Source organism: Marmota marmota, unplaced genomic scaffold, assembly GCF_001458135.2.
Source record: "Marmota marmota marmota unplaced genomic scaffold, marMar, whole genome shotgun sequence".
Taxonomy (NCBI): Eukaryota; Metazoa; Chordata; class Mammalia; order Rodentia; family Sciuridae; genus Marmota; species Marmota marmota.
Window position 1 is genome coordinate 1,202,894 of NW_025999926.1, and position 10,819 is coordinate 1,213,712.

Here is a 10,819-nt window from a genome sequence, read left to right on the forward strand (position 1 = left end):
TATATATATATATATATATATATATATATATATATATATATATATATATATCCTTTGAAGTCTCTTGCTCCGTTTTCTACTTGGTTGTCATTTTCTTAATTAACTTGAAGAAATCCTTTGGAAGTTAAACGTGCAACAATGCAGTCATGTTTCACTTAACAACGGGGATGTTCTGGGGAATGTGTCCTTAGTTGATTCTGTCATTGTGCAAACATCATCAAATATATTTATAGCAACCTAGACCCTATGTAGCCTATTATACACTTTGTCTATATGATGTGTGTGTGTGTGTGTGTGTGTGTGTAGTATAGCCTATTGCTTTCAGAGCCATGATAAATAAAACAACACAACACAAGATCACATCAAACACAAGAGAAAACAATGCTATCAAGAGATGTGATAAACTGGGTTTGGTGGCATATGCCTGTAATCCCAGCAGCTTGGGAGACTGAGGCAGGAGGATCACAAGTTCAAAGCCAGTCTCAGCAACCTAGTGAAGTCCTAAGCAACTAAGATCCTATATGAAAAATTTAAAAGGCTGGGGATATGGTTCAGTGGTTAAGAAGCTTGGGTTCAATTTTTGGCACCCCAAAAAAAGAAACATGGTAAATGCAAGATGCATGAGGTGGCTGGCAGTCAGTGTGTAGCACAGCATACTCTCAGTAAATATTTTTACAAGGAGAAGGTTTATAATGATAAAAGCATAGCATAGTATATACATAAACCAACAACAGTCATTTATTATCAATTATCACTGTACATAATTGTAGGTGCCCTACTTTTAAATGACTGTCAGTGTGGCAGGTTTTGTTTACATCAGTACTGCCACAGTGTAATGCATGAGCAGTGCATTCTACTACAGTGTTGGGATGATGCTATGACTGGCTAGAAGGAATTTTCCAGTACAGTTCTATGGGACTACCATTGCATATGTGGTCCATCATTGACCAACAAGTCACTAGGGGACGCACAACTAGATTTCCTTCTGCTATATGGCTTACCTTTGTCCTTTTCCTGTTTTTTTTTTATTACCAGAGGATGTTAGAATTATTATAGAACAATTTACCAAGTCTTCTCCTTTATGGATTTTACTTAATGTCTAACTAGTCTTTCTGTAACTCATGTTATATTTTTTTTCAAATTTTTAATTCATTCTAGCTAGTTGTACGTGACAGTAGAATGCATTTTGATACATGATACATAAATGGAGTATGACTTCTCATTGTTCTGTTTGTACATGATGTTGAGTTACATAAGTCACATAATCATATATGCACATAGGGCCATAATATCTGAATCATTCTACTATCCTTTCTAACCCCATACCTCCTCCCTTCTGTCTAATCCAAAGTAACTCTGCTCTTCCCTAGCTCCTCCCCCCACCCACTTATCATGAATTAGCATCCACATATCAGAGAAAACATTCAGCCTTTGGTTCTTTGGGATTGACATCTTGAACTTAGCATAATATTCTCCAGCTCCATCCATTTATCTGCAAATACCATAATTTCATTCTTCTTTAAGGCTGGGTAATATTCCATTGTGTATATAAATCACATTTACTTTATCCATTCATCTGTTAAAGGGCATCTAAGTTGGTTCCATAGTTTAGATATTGTGAATTGAGCTGCCATAAATATTGATGTGGCTGCATCACTGTTGTATGCTGATTTTAAGTCCTTTGGGTATAAAATTAAAAGTGGGATAACTGGGTCAAATGGGGGTTCCATTCCAAGTTTTCTTAGGAATCTTGATACTGTTTTCCAGAGTGGTTGCACTAATTTTCAGTCCCACCAGCAGCATATGAGTGTACCTTTTCTCCCCACATCCTCACCAACATTTATTATTGCTTTTATTCTTTGTGATTGCCATTCTGACTGGAGTGAGCTGAAACCTCAGTGTGGTTTTGATCTGCATTTCTCTAATTGCTAGAGATGTTGAACATTTTTAATATATTTGTTGACTGATTGTACTTCTTTTTCTGTGAAGTGTCTGTTCAGTTCCTTTGCCCATTTACTGTGGGTTATCCGTATTTATGGTGTTGAGTTTTCAGGTTCTTTGTATATCCTGGAGATTAATGCTCTATCTGAGGTGCATGTGGTAAAGATTTTCTCCCATTCTGTAGGCTCTCTCTTCATGTTATGAATGATTTCCTTTCCTATGAAGAAGCATTTAGGTTTGACTCCATCCCACTTATTGATTCTTGATTTTACTTCTTGTTCTTGATAAGGAAGTCAGTTCGTAAGCCAACATGGCGGAGATTTGGCCCTACTTTTTTTCTATTAGATGCAGGGTATCTGTTCTAGTGTCTAAGTCCTTGATCTGCTTTGAGTTTTGTGCAGGGTGAGAGATAGGGGTTTAAGTTCATTTTGCTACATGTGGATTTCCAGTTCAAATGAAAATCATAAGGGTGACTATTGTCTGATTCTGTTGTAAGTGCCACTCCACATCTGAGCTCCCCTCTCTACACTGGAAAATGTCCCCAGGGGAAGTAGCCCTTAAGCTGAGCTCACGGTTGGGGACTCCATCTTCACTCAAACTCTAGCTCCCCTTGATTCTCAAATGCCCTGAATCAGATGATTTCATACTGTGTTCAGCTTTCTTATTGTCCTGGAAGATTTTTGTTTCTAATGGCCTAACCCCTCATTACTAGAAGCAGAAGTTTGGGGATTCACTTTAAGTAAAATTGCCATATCTTTGGGCATGGCGGGAGAAAGTGGGGGGATAACGCAGGCCAAGGTGAAGACTTCAAAACTGAGCACATGTTGGCACCATCAGGGGGCAGGATTCACAGTGGTTATGACTCAGAGGGAGCCTCTGTAGGGGACAGGGCCTGTTCCCAGTGGAAAGAAGTTTTCAGAGTCCACGGAAAGTGTCCCATGAGGTGGCAGATACTTGTTTAAGCTCAGGTGACTTTAGAGCAAATAACTTGCAAATTAATTTAAAACAGCTTCAATGACAAAAGAAATGTATTTTCTCACATACTGCAAATTATGGAATCAGGGTGATTCCAGAGGTGACTGACTCACCCCCTGAGCACTGTCCCAAAGCTCGGTCTGTCTCCATCTTACTCCGCATGTTTGCCTGTGGGGGAGGGGTAGCTCCCTACCAACCACCAGCCACCAGGCAGGCCACTACATCCAGTGACCGCAGTGGACAATGATGTGGAAGGAACTGCTTCTTCATCTTCTTCTTCCCAATGACCAGGACCACCTCTGCTACAGGCCTCCAGATGATGTCTCCTCACATCTCCTTGGTCAGAAAGGGCTTTCCTGTTCCTGCCTAATCCAACCACTTCAAGGGGAATGGGGCCTCCGTGATTGACTTTGCCCCCATGACCCATTCCTTGGGGCTGGGCTGTGCCTGCCAGTGTCTCCCACAGAGCTCCTGTGGGATTTTCTCACTTTCATCCCTGTGACACTCCATAGGGTCAGTCTGCAGGTTTGGGCCCTATCCTATCAGCACCCTGTGATGACGACTATTCTCTGATTCTCCTATAGGTGCCACAGAGGCTTGGGAGGTCAATGGAACCAGTTCATGCTGAATGAAGGTATTGGGTGGCCCGTGAGGTGGGGCTGGCAGCAGTGACTGGCCCCAAGACCATCCAGACTGATGTGAAACCTGGGATCAAGCAAGCCTGAAAAGGTCCCTTGTCACTCTCTGGCCTTTTCACACCCAGTCCTGGGATGTGATCTGGAACAGGGGAACCCTTCATGCCTGATCTTAGGTCTGGACACTTCTGGGCCCAGTGCTTGGGGTAAGCTGATTTCCAGAGGTTTATATGGCTCCTCCTTGGTTGTCTGTGAGCATGACAGGGTCCTATTTAGGGGGCTTGAGCCTCAGGCAGTAGCTCTGATTCAGAAGCACCCCAGCCAAACCAGGAGCAGCAAACAACAGCTCTGCTTTAGGTGGCCTTGGGAGCAGGTCTTTAGAGCCTGGGTTGAACTGGTTCCTAGACTCTAGCTAACTGGACGGAGGGAGTCACATTTACATGTTCCCTAACCTGGAGCTCAGCTTGATCTTGACTCTATGCCATTCAGGCAGATTCTCCCTAGGAGCAAACATGCTCCAGAAACAGGTGACCCAGAGGTTAAAGTGTCACAGTACTGGCCTCAGGGCCACTCAGACTGATGGGCTGGCCACCCCTTCCCTGTCCCAGAGCGTCATCGTTGAGAGGGGAGGTTGAGGACCAGAAATCTTTTCCTGTAAAGGACCAGGTAGTAACTAAGTTAGTCTTCGAAGGCCATATGGTCTGCATGGCAACTACCCACATCTGTGGTTCTAGAAATGTGGTCACGGGCAAATCACAAATGAGGGATTGTGGCTGTGCACTCAGAAAACTTCACCAAAAGCCAGTCATCACTGGGATTTGGCCCACGGGCTACAATTTGCCAATCCTGATCTCCATGAGTCAAGATTGCTATTTTCTAGGAGAGAAACAACTTGGTAAAATTAATTGTTCTCTTGTTTTTATTCCCTATTTGACTTAAACTCATGCTAAAGATGATTTTTAACTGCAATTTTTCCATGGATGTGATGCATGCCATTTTAATCTCTTCCTCATGGGAAAACAACAGGGAAAGGCAACCCCCAATTCTCATTTCAACCAAAGAAGGCATCTGATCTTTAAGAAAAGGAACAGCTGATCTTTAATGGACAGATAACAATTGTGTATGTTTATGGGGTACCAATACAACGTTTTGATTATGTTCACACATAGTCAAAGATTAAATCAAGAAATTAACATAACCATCACCTCGCCAACTTACCATTTAATGTGAGAACCTTAAAAATCACACTTCTAGCATCTGGTTGAACCTGATTTGCTGCCTAAGTACACTGGAAATGTCTAATGGAGCGCCATGGCAGGTGACTCAGCCTCTAATGGCTCTTTCTGTTCCTGTTTGTACCATCTCTGGTCTGGACTTTCTGGTTTGTTACCCACTATTTCTAAATCCACCTGACCTTGCATTTTTCACCATCTCCACCTACACAGTCCTTGAGGCTTAATAAGAGGCCAATCAAGGGCCCCAAAACAGAGCAAAAGTGCTGCCTGAACCGTGTGTGTTGGTGGGTGGTGTTCAAGCCCAAGCAACGCTCTCCATACACAGCATCAGTGTTGAAATCAAGCTACATCATTTCACTAAATGAGGAATAGTTCTGTGTTGGGATGTGGTCAGGGTGGTGCTCAACGTTCCCACACCAAGAGGCAGAGAGGAAAATTTTGAGTGATCAGCAGTTTGTTGAAGATAGAGAAGGCGGCTAATATTAGCAGGGAGCTTCCTGTTCGCTCAGAGATGCTTACTGAAAGTTGGGGGCAGAAAAGTCAAATTCAAGTCTCTGAGCAAGATGAATTTTCTCCAGGCCCCACTTTGCTATAGAATGTAAGTATGAGGGATAGACTACCCAAATGGAGCCAGTGTCCACCCCTTCCGGTATGCACACCCCTCCCAGTCTCTCTTCAGTGCCTCCCTTTGGGAGGTAAATGTCATCTCCATCCTCACTCCCATTGGAGCTGGGCTGGCTTCCTGCTGTCTCTGGATAAAGGATGTTATAGACATGACAGTCACGCTACCTCTTAGCAGGGACTTCAGAGGCTGTGCCTTTTGTTGGCTTTTGCTCCTTCGTTTCTGCTTGAGAACAAGTCTGGGCTAGTCTGCCTGGAGAGAGAACCATGTGTAGGCGAGAGCAGAGGCCTCAGTGCACCCAAACACACCACCCAGCCAACCCTCAGCTTTCCAGAGAGGCATGATATGAGGAGGCATAGAAAACCCCCAGCCGGTTCAGGCCTAAACTGCCCACCGGCTGAATCCTGAAATAAATGAAAGACCTAATGCTGAACTAATGAACTTGAAGTTGCAACTTGGGTGTTCTTTATCCATTTTTTTTTTTAACTTAGTGTCCAGAGATTTTATTGGAACTCAGTCACATAGACATGGGTAGCTGCCCATGTGGCAGACCTTAGAATCCAATACCCCCTAAATTTCACTAATAACATATGACTCAAAGCCCCATAATAAATCATGTCATTGGAGAGTTTGCAATGATTCAAGATTGCCAGATAAACAAAGACAAAGTCTATCAGGCAGGAGGTTAGGAGGGTTTAGAGGTAACCTCTTAGAAATTGAAGACAAAAGCCAAACTTATCTTTGGCCAAGGTTATATTTCTCTACTACAAACAGGTGAAGTTCATTTTAATAATGCATTGCATTTTGGTCATTATATGCAAAACATAATCATTTTAATATATACTCAATATAAACATTATTGATACTTTTTGCATTATTTCTCAGGCAAAGTCTTTGAATCCTGTGACTCTTTTACATTTACAAAACATTTCAAATTGGACTAGCCACATTTTAAGTACTTTATAGCCACGTATGGGCAGTGCCATATGGCCAGTAAAGCTCTAATCTCTTCTAATTCTTACTGAATCTAACAAATCCCTATACAGTTCTACTGTGGGTATAATTATCAGTGTTTGGGAATATTTTTATTTGTTATCATTTTATCACACTTAAAAATATTAATTTTAAACATAATATCAACAAATAATCTCTCTTACCACTCATTTGAAATCTGACTCTATCCCTTTTCAGAGTAGTCTTCTTTCTCCTGGTAACTTTCATTACTTTTGGATTGATTTTTACTTTGTACTTAAAGGAATACTCTAGAAGCGTGGTGACCTCTGGTCACCAACTGAAACTTTATAATTCAGTGTATTTGATTTTTGTGTAATATATACTATCCAGTTTCTTCTGAATGTGTGTGTGTAAATAATAGGCATTTGTGTTTGTGTATGTGTGCAAACCCTCCTCTTTATTTTTTAAATTTTTTATTTATTTTAATTAGTTATACATGACAGTAGAATGCATTCATGCACTTTGATATATCATACATAGAATATAATTTCTCATTTTTCTGATTGTACATATTATAGAATCACATTGGTCATGCAGTTATATATATATATATATATATATATATATATATAAAGTAATAACATCCGTTTTATTCTATTATCCTTTCTATCCTCACATCCCCAAGTTTCCTGGTATGGAATTTTCCACTTGAAGTATTGTATCAGCACTCAAATAGTTCCAGATTTTTAAACATTTTGGTTTATAGGTTTTTGAATTAGCAATATTCAACCTGTAGTAAATTTGGAGATGACTTTCTATCTCATAGAACATTGTAAAGATCAAATGAGATATATTTGAACGCTTCGTAAATTGTAAGTAGCACACAAATATCAGATGTTTCATTGGCTTGGTAAGTTTTAATCAGTATCGAGACCAAGGAGAAAATGCAAATCTATATCAAAAGCCCCTCCACCCACCCGGCACTCTCCAACTCATTGCATGAACAAGCTATTTCTCAATCCCTCACAGCCACGTCACATGTTAATCTCTCCAGTGTCACACACACATTGCTCTTTCACTAAACCCATCTTTAATGACCATCTACTATGTCAATGGATGCATTATTACACCAATTACTACTTGGTCAATATTTGTTGATCCTCTTTCTGTCAGTAGATGTACATCTACTACTACTCAGCCAGTATTTGTGCATCATGTGCTTCAGGCACTCTTTTGAGCACTAGGAATACTGAAATTAACTGGGGTAAAGCAAGTACATTAAATGAATAAAACAGAAACCAGCTAAAATTAAGAAAGCTAAACAGAAGGTAAGTATTATGGCCAGAATGCTGATCCCCCTTCCCAAATTCATATGTGGGAATCCTAAGCCCAAATTGACTGTATTTGGAGGTAAGACCTAATGAAGATAAGGGTTGGGGGAGGGTGTAATAAGGCTGAAGCTTTGATTGACAGGATTATTCTTTTAAGAAGAGGAAGAGACACTAGAGCTCCTTGTCCAATGTCAGGATGTGAGAAGACAGCTGTCTGCAAGCCAGGGACAGAGCCCTCAGCAGGAACTAACCTTATCAGACCTTTATCTTGGACTCCAGTCTTCAGAACCATAAAGAAAAACACATGTCTGTTGTGTAAGCTACACAATCTATTTGTTGTTTCAGCCCAAGCAGACCAAGGCGATGAATGCAGGGAGAACGGTGGTGTGACTATGTAGCAATTTAAGCCAAATGGCCAGGTAACAATGGGGTGAGCAGACATGAAAATGAACATCCACAGAAAGAATGTTCCAGAAAGAGGCCTGGCAATGCCTTCAGACGTTCAGCAGCAGGACAGTCTTAGCTGAATTTTGAAGATCAGGACAGATTGGTAGACTTCATCCTCCAGGGTAACAGGAGGCTGCAGGGACACCCGAAGGCAGGGAGGGCTGGGGTGAGATTTTTGTTACCAGCCCTACTGGCTACTGTGTGAAGAATGGCTACAGGACAAGAAAAGAGGAAGCCTGGGCACCATGCAGGAGGTTGTTGTAGTTGTCCACATGAGAGATGGAGGTGCTACTGAGATGGATAAAAGCAGACTGAAGTGGGAAGTTTAAGGAGACTACCAGCAGGTTCTGTGGGGGTATATATTTTTTGGCTGTAAGAAAAATTGAAGATTGTCTGTTCATTTTCTGCTGCTGAAACAGAATACCTGAGATCGGTCACTTACAATGCACACAATTTATTTGGCTCACAGTTCTGGAGACTGGGAAGTCCAAGAGCATGGCACCAGCATCTGGGAAGGGCTTCCATACTGTCTCATCCCATGGAGGAAGGCAGAAGGGCAAGGGGAGGGTGAGAAGGGACAGAGGGAGAGAGGTGGGAGGGGCAAATTTATCACAACTCAAGATGATTTACCCCCCTCCCATGATAATGACTTTAATCTATGCATGAGGGCTGTGGCCCACAGTCCTCTCTTATTGGGCCCCATTTTCCAACACTGTTGCATTGGGAATGTTGTTTCCAACACATGAAATTTGGTGGACACATTCAAACCTTAACAAGATAGTCTTTCTCATGATGCATAGAGGGCTAACAGCACACATTGGACTTTTGTAGTTCCTACCCACAGGCTCCTTCAACCCTGTAGGCTGGTTGTACCACAAGTTCAGAGCTGCTAAGCTGCTCCAAAATTGACTGGTGGATTGAGCAATGCCATTTTTTTAGTTTTCGGGGGACACAACATCTTTGTTGGTAGGTGGTGCTGAGGATCGAACCCGGGCCGCACGCATGCCAGGCGAGCGCGCTACCACTTGAGCCACATCCCCAGCCCTGAGCAATGCCATTTTCTTACCACTTACTTTTATTGGCAGGGGTAGTGCCAAAGCTTAACATCATTGCATTTGATATTTGCAGATTAACGGTAAAGAGGTTCCTATGAGTATTAATGATCTGCTACTGTGCAAAAAGTCACCGACATGTGGTTTTTGTGGGTCAGGAATTTGGGAGAAGCTTGGCTAGGCGGTTCTGGCTTGGAATCTTTCTCATGAAATTGCAGTCAGGTATTCACTTGGGCAGTGGCTCATCAAAAGACTCAGCTAGGGGGCTGGGAATATGGCTCAGTTGGTAGAGTGCCTGCCTTGCATGCACAAGGCCCTGGTGGGTTCAATCCTCAGCACCTCTCCACCCCCAAAAAAACAGACTCAGGTAGGACTGAGAATCTATTTTCATGGTGACTTGCTCATGCAGCTCACTGTTGGCTGAGGCTCTCAGCTTCTCTTCCTGTGGTCCCTCCACAGAGCTACTTGAGTGACCTCTACACATGGCAGCCAGTCCCACCACAGTAAGTGATCCAAGAGACAAAGGTGAAGGCTGCAATACCTTTTATGACCCACTCTTGAAAGTTACTCACACTCTACTTCTATCATGTACCATTAGCCTTGAGAGACCAGCCTTGATTCAGAGGGGAAGCATTGAATACCAGGAGGCAAGGATGTTGGAGACTGGCTGCCCACATTCTCTAGAAGACAAAGGACATTGTGATCCCTCATTGAAAGGGGATAGGAGTTATTTTTCCGTGGTGATTTATCCCTACCAGAGCCCCTGTGTCCAGTGATGGCTCCTTGGGAGAAGCATGTAAGCAAAGTCTCAGATTCCTCATCTGTGAAATGGGCTCTGGCTCCTGCCTTGTGATATTTGAGATAATGTAATGTGATATTTGAGTCTGATGTGACACCAACTGGTGTCTCTGAATGTCCTTCTTTTTCCGTCTTCTTAGTGGGGGCAGAACACACTTAAGCACAGGTCTTTAAATTACCTTGGTTGCCATAGACCTTTTTACAACCTTTGCACTTTGTTTTTGTATAGATGGAACCCGTGTTTTTTTCCCTAGCTTTCCTTCACATCTTTTGGCAACACACATTGGACATAACTTGCTCTGGGCTACATCATGGCCAGGACAGAGGCAGGCACACCATGCTGACCCAACATCTGCCCACTGTTTCCCCGTGGCATCTGTCATTGAAAAGTTACTGCCCACCCAGGCTTGGCACCTCTTTGGCTCATTGTGCACCCGCCCACATGACGAACTCATCATATTTCTGTGCATGGAATGACTGCATTCATGATGAACCATCTGGACAGGTCCACATGGGGACAGCCCATAGCTACAGACCCTCATCTGAGAATGCGCTCACACACGATCCACACACAGGCGTGTACATGACTACAAGTTCATTCCTGGTTAGCTCTGATTTTTCCAAAGTTTCAAATATGTTTACGGATTAGATGTCACTCGTGCAATTTAATGTAAATTATTTTATCCTCCTGAAAATCACTTTTATGATACCAAAGCCGGGAGCCTCTGAGGCTGCTGGTCTGTGTGTTCTAGAAATTCAGAGATAGTTTAGGGCACAGTAATGAGAGTCCATACTACCTCTTATCAGGTGGTCATTGGGTAATTTTCTT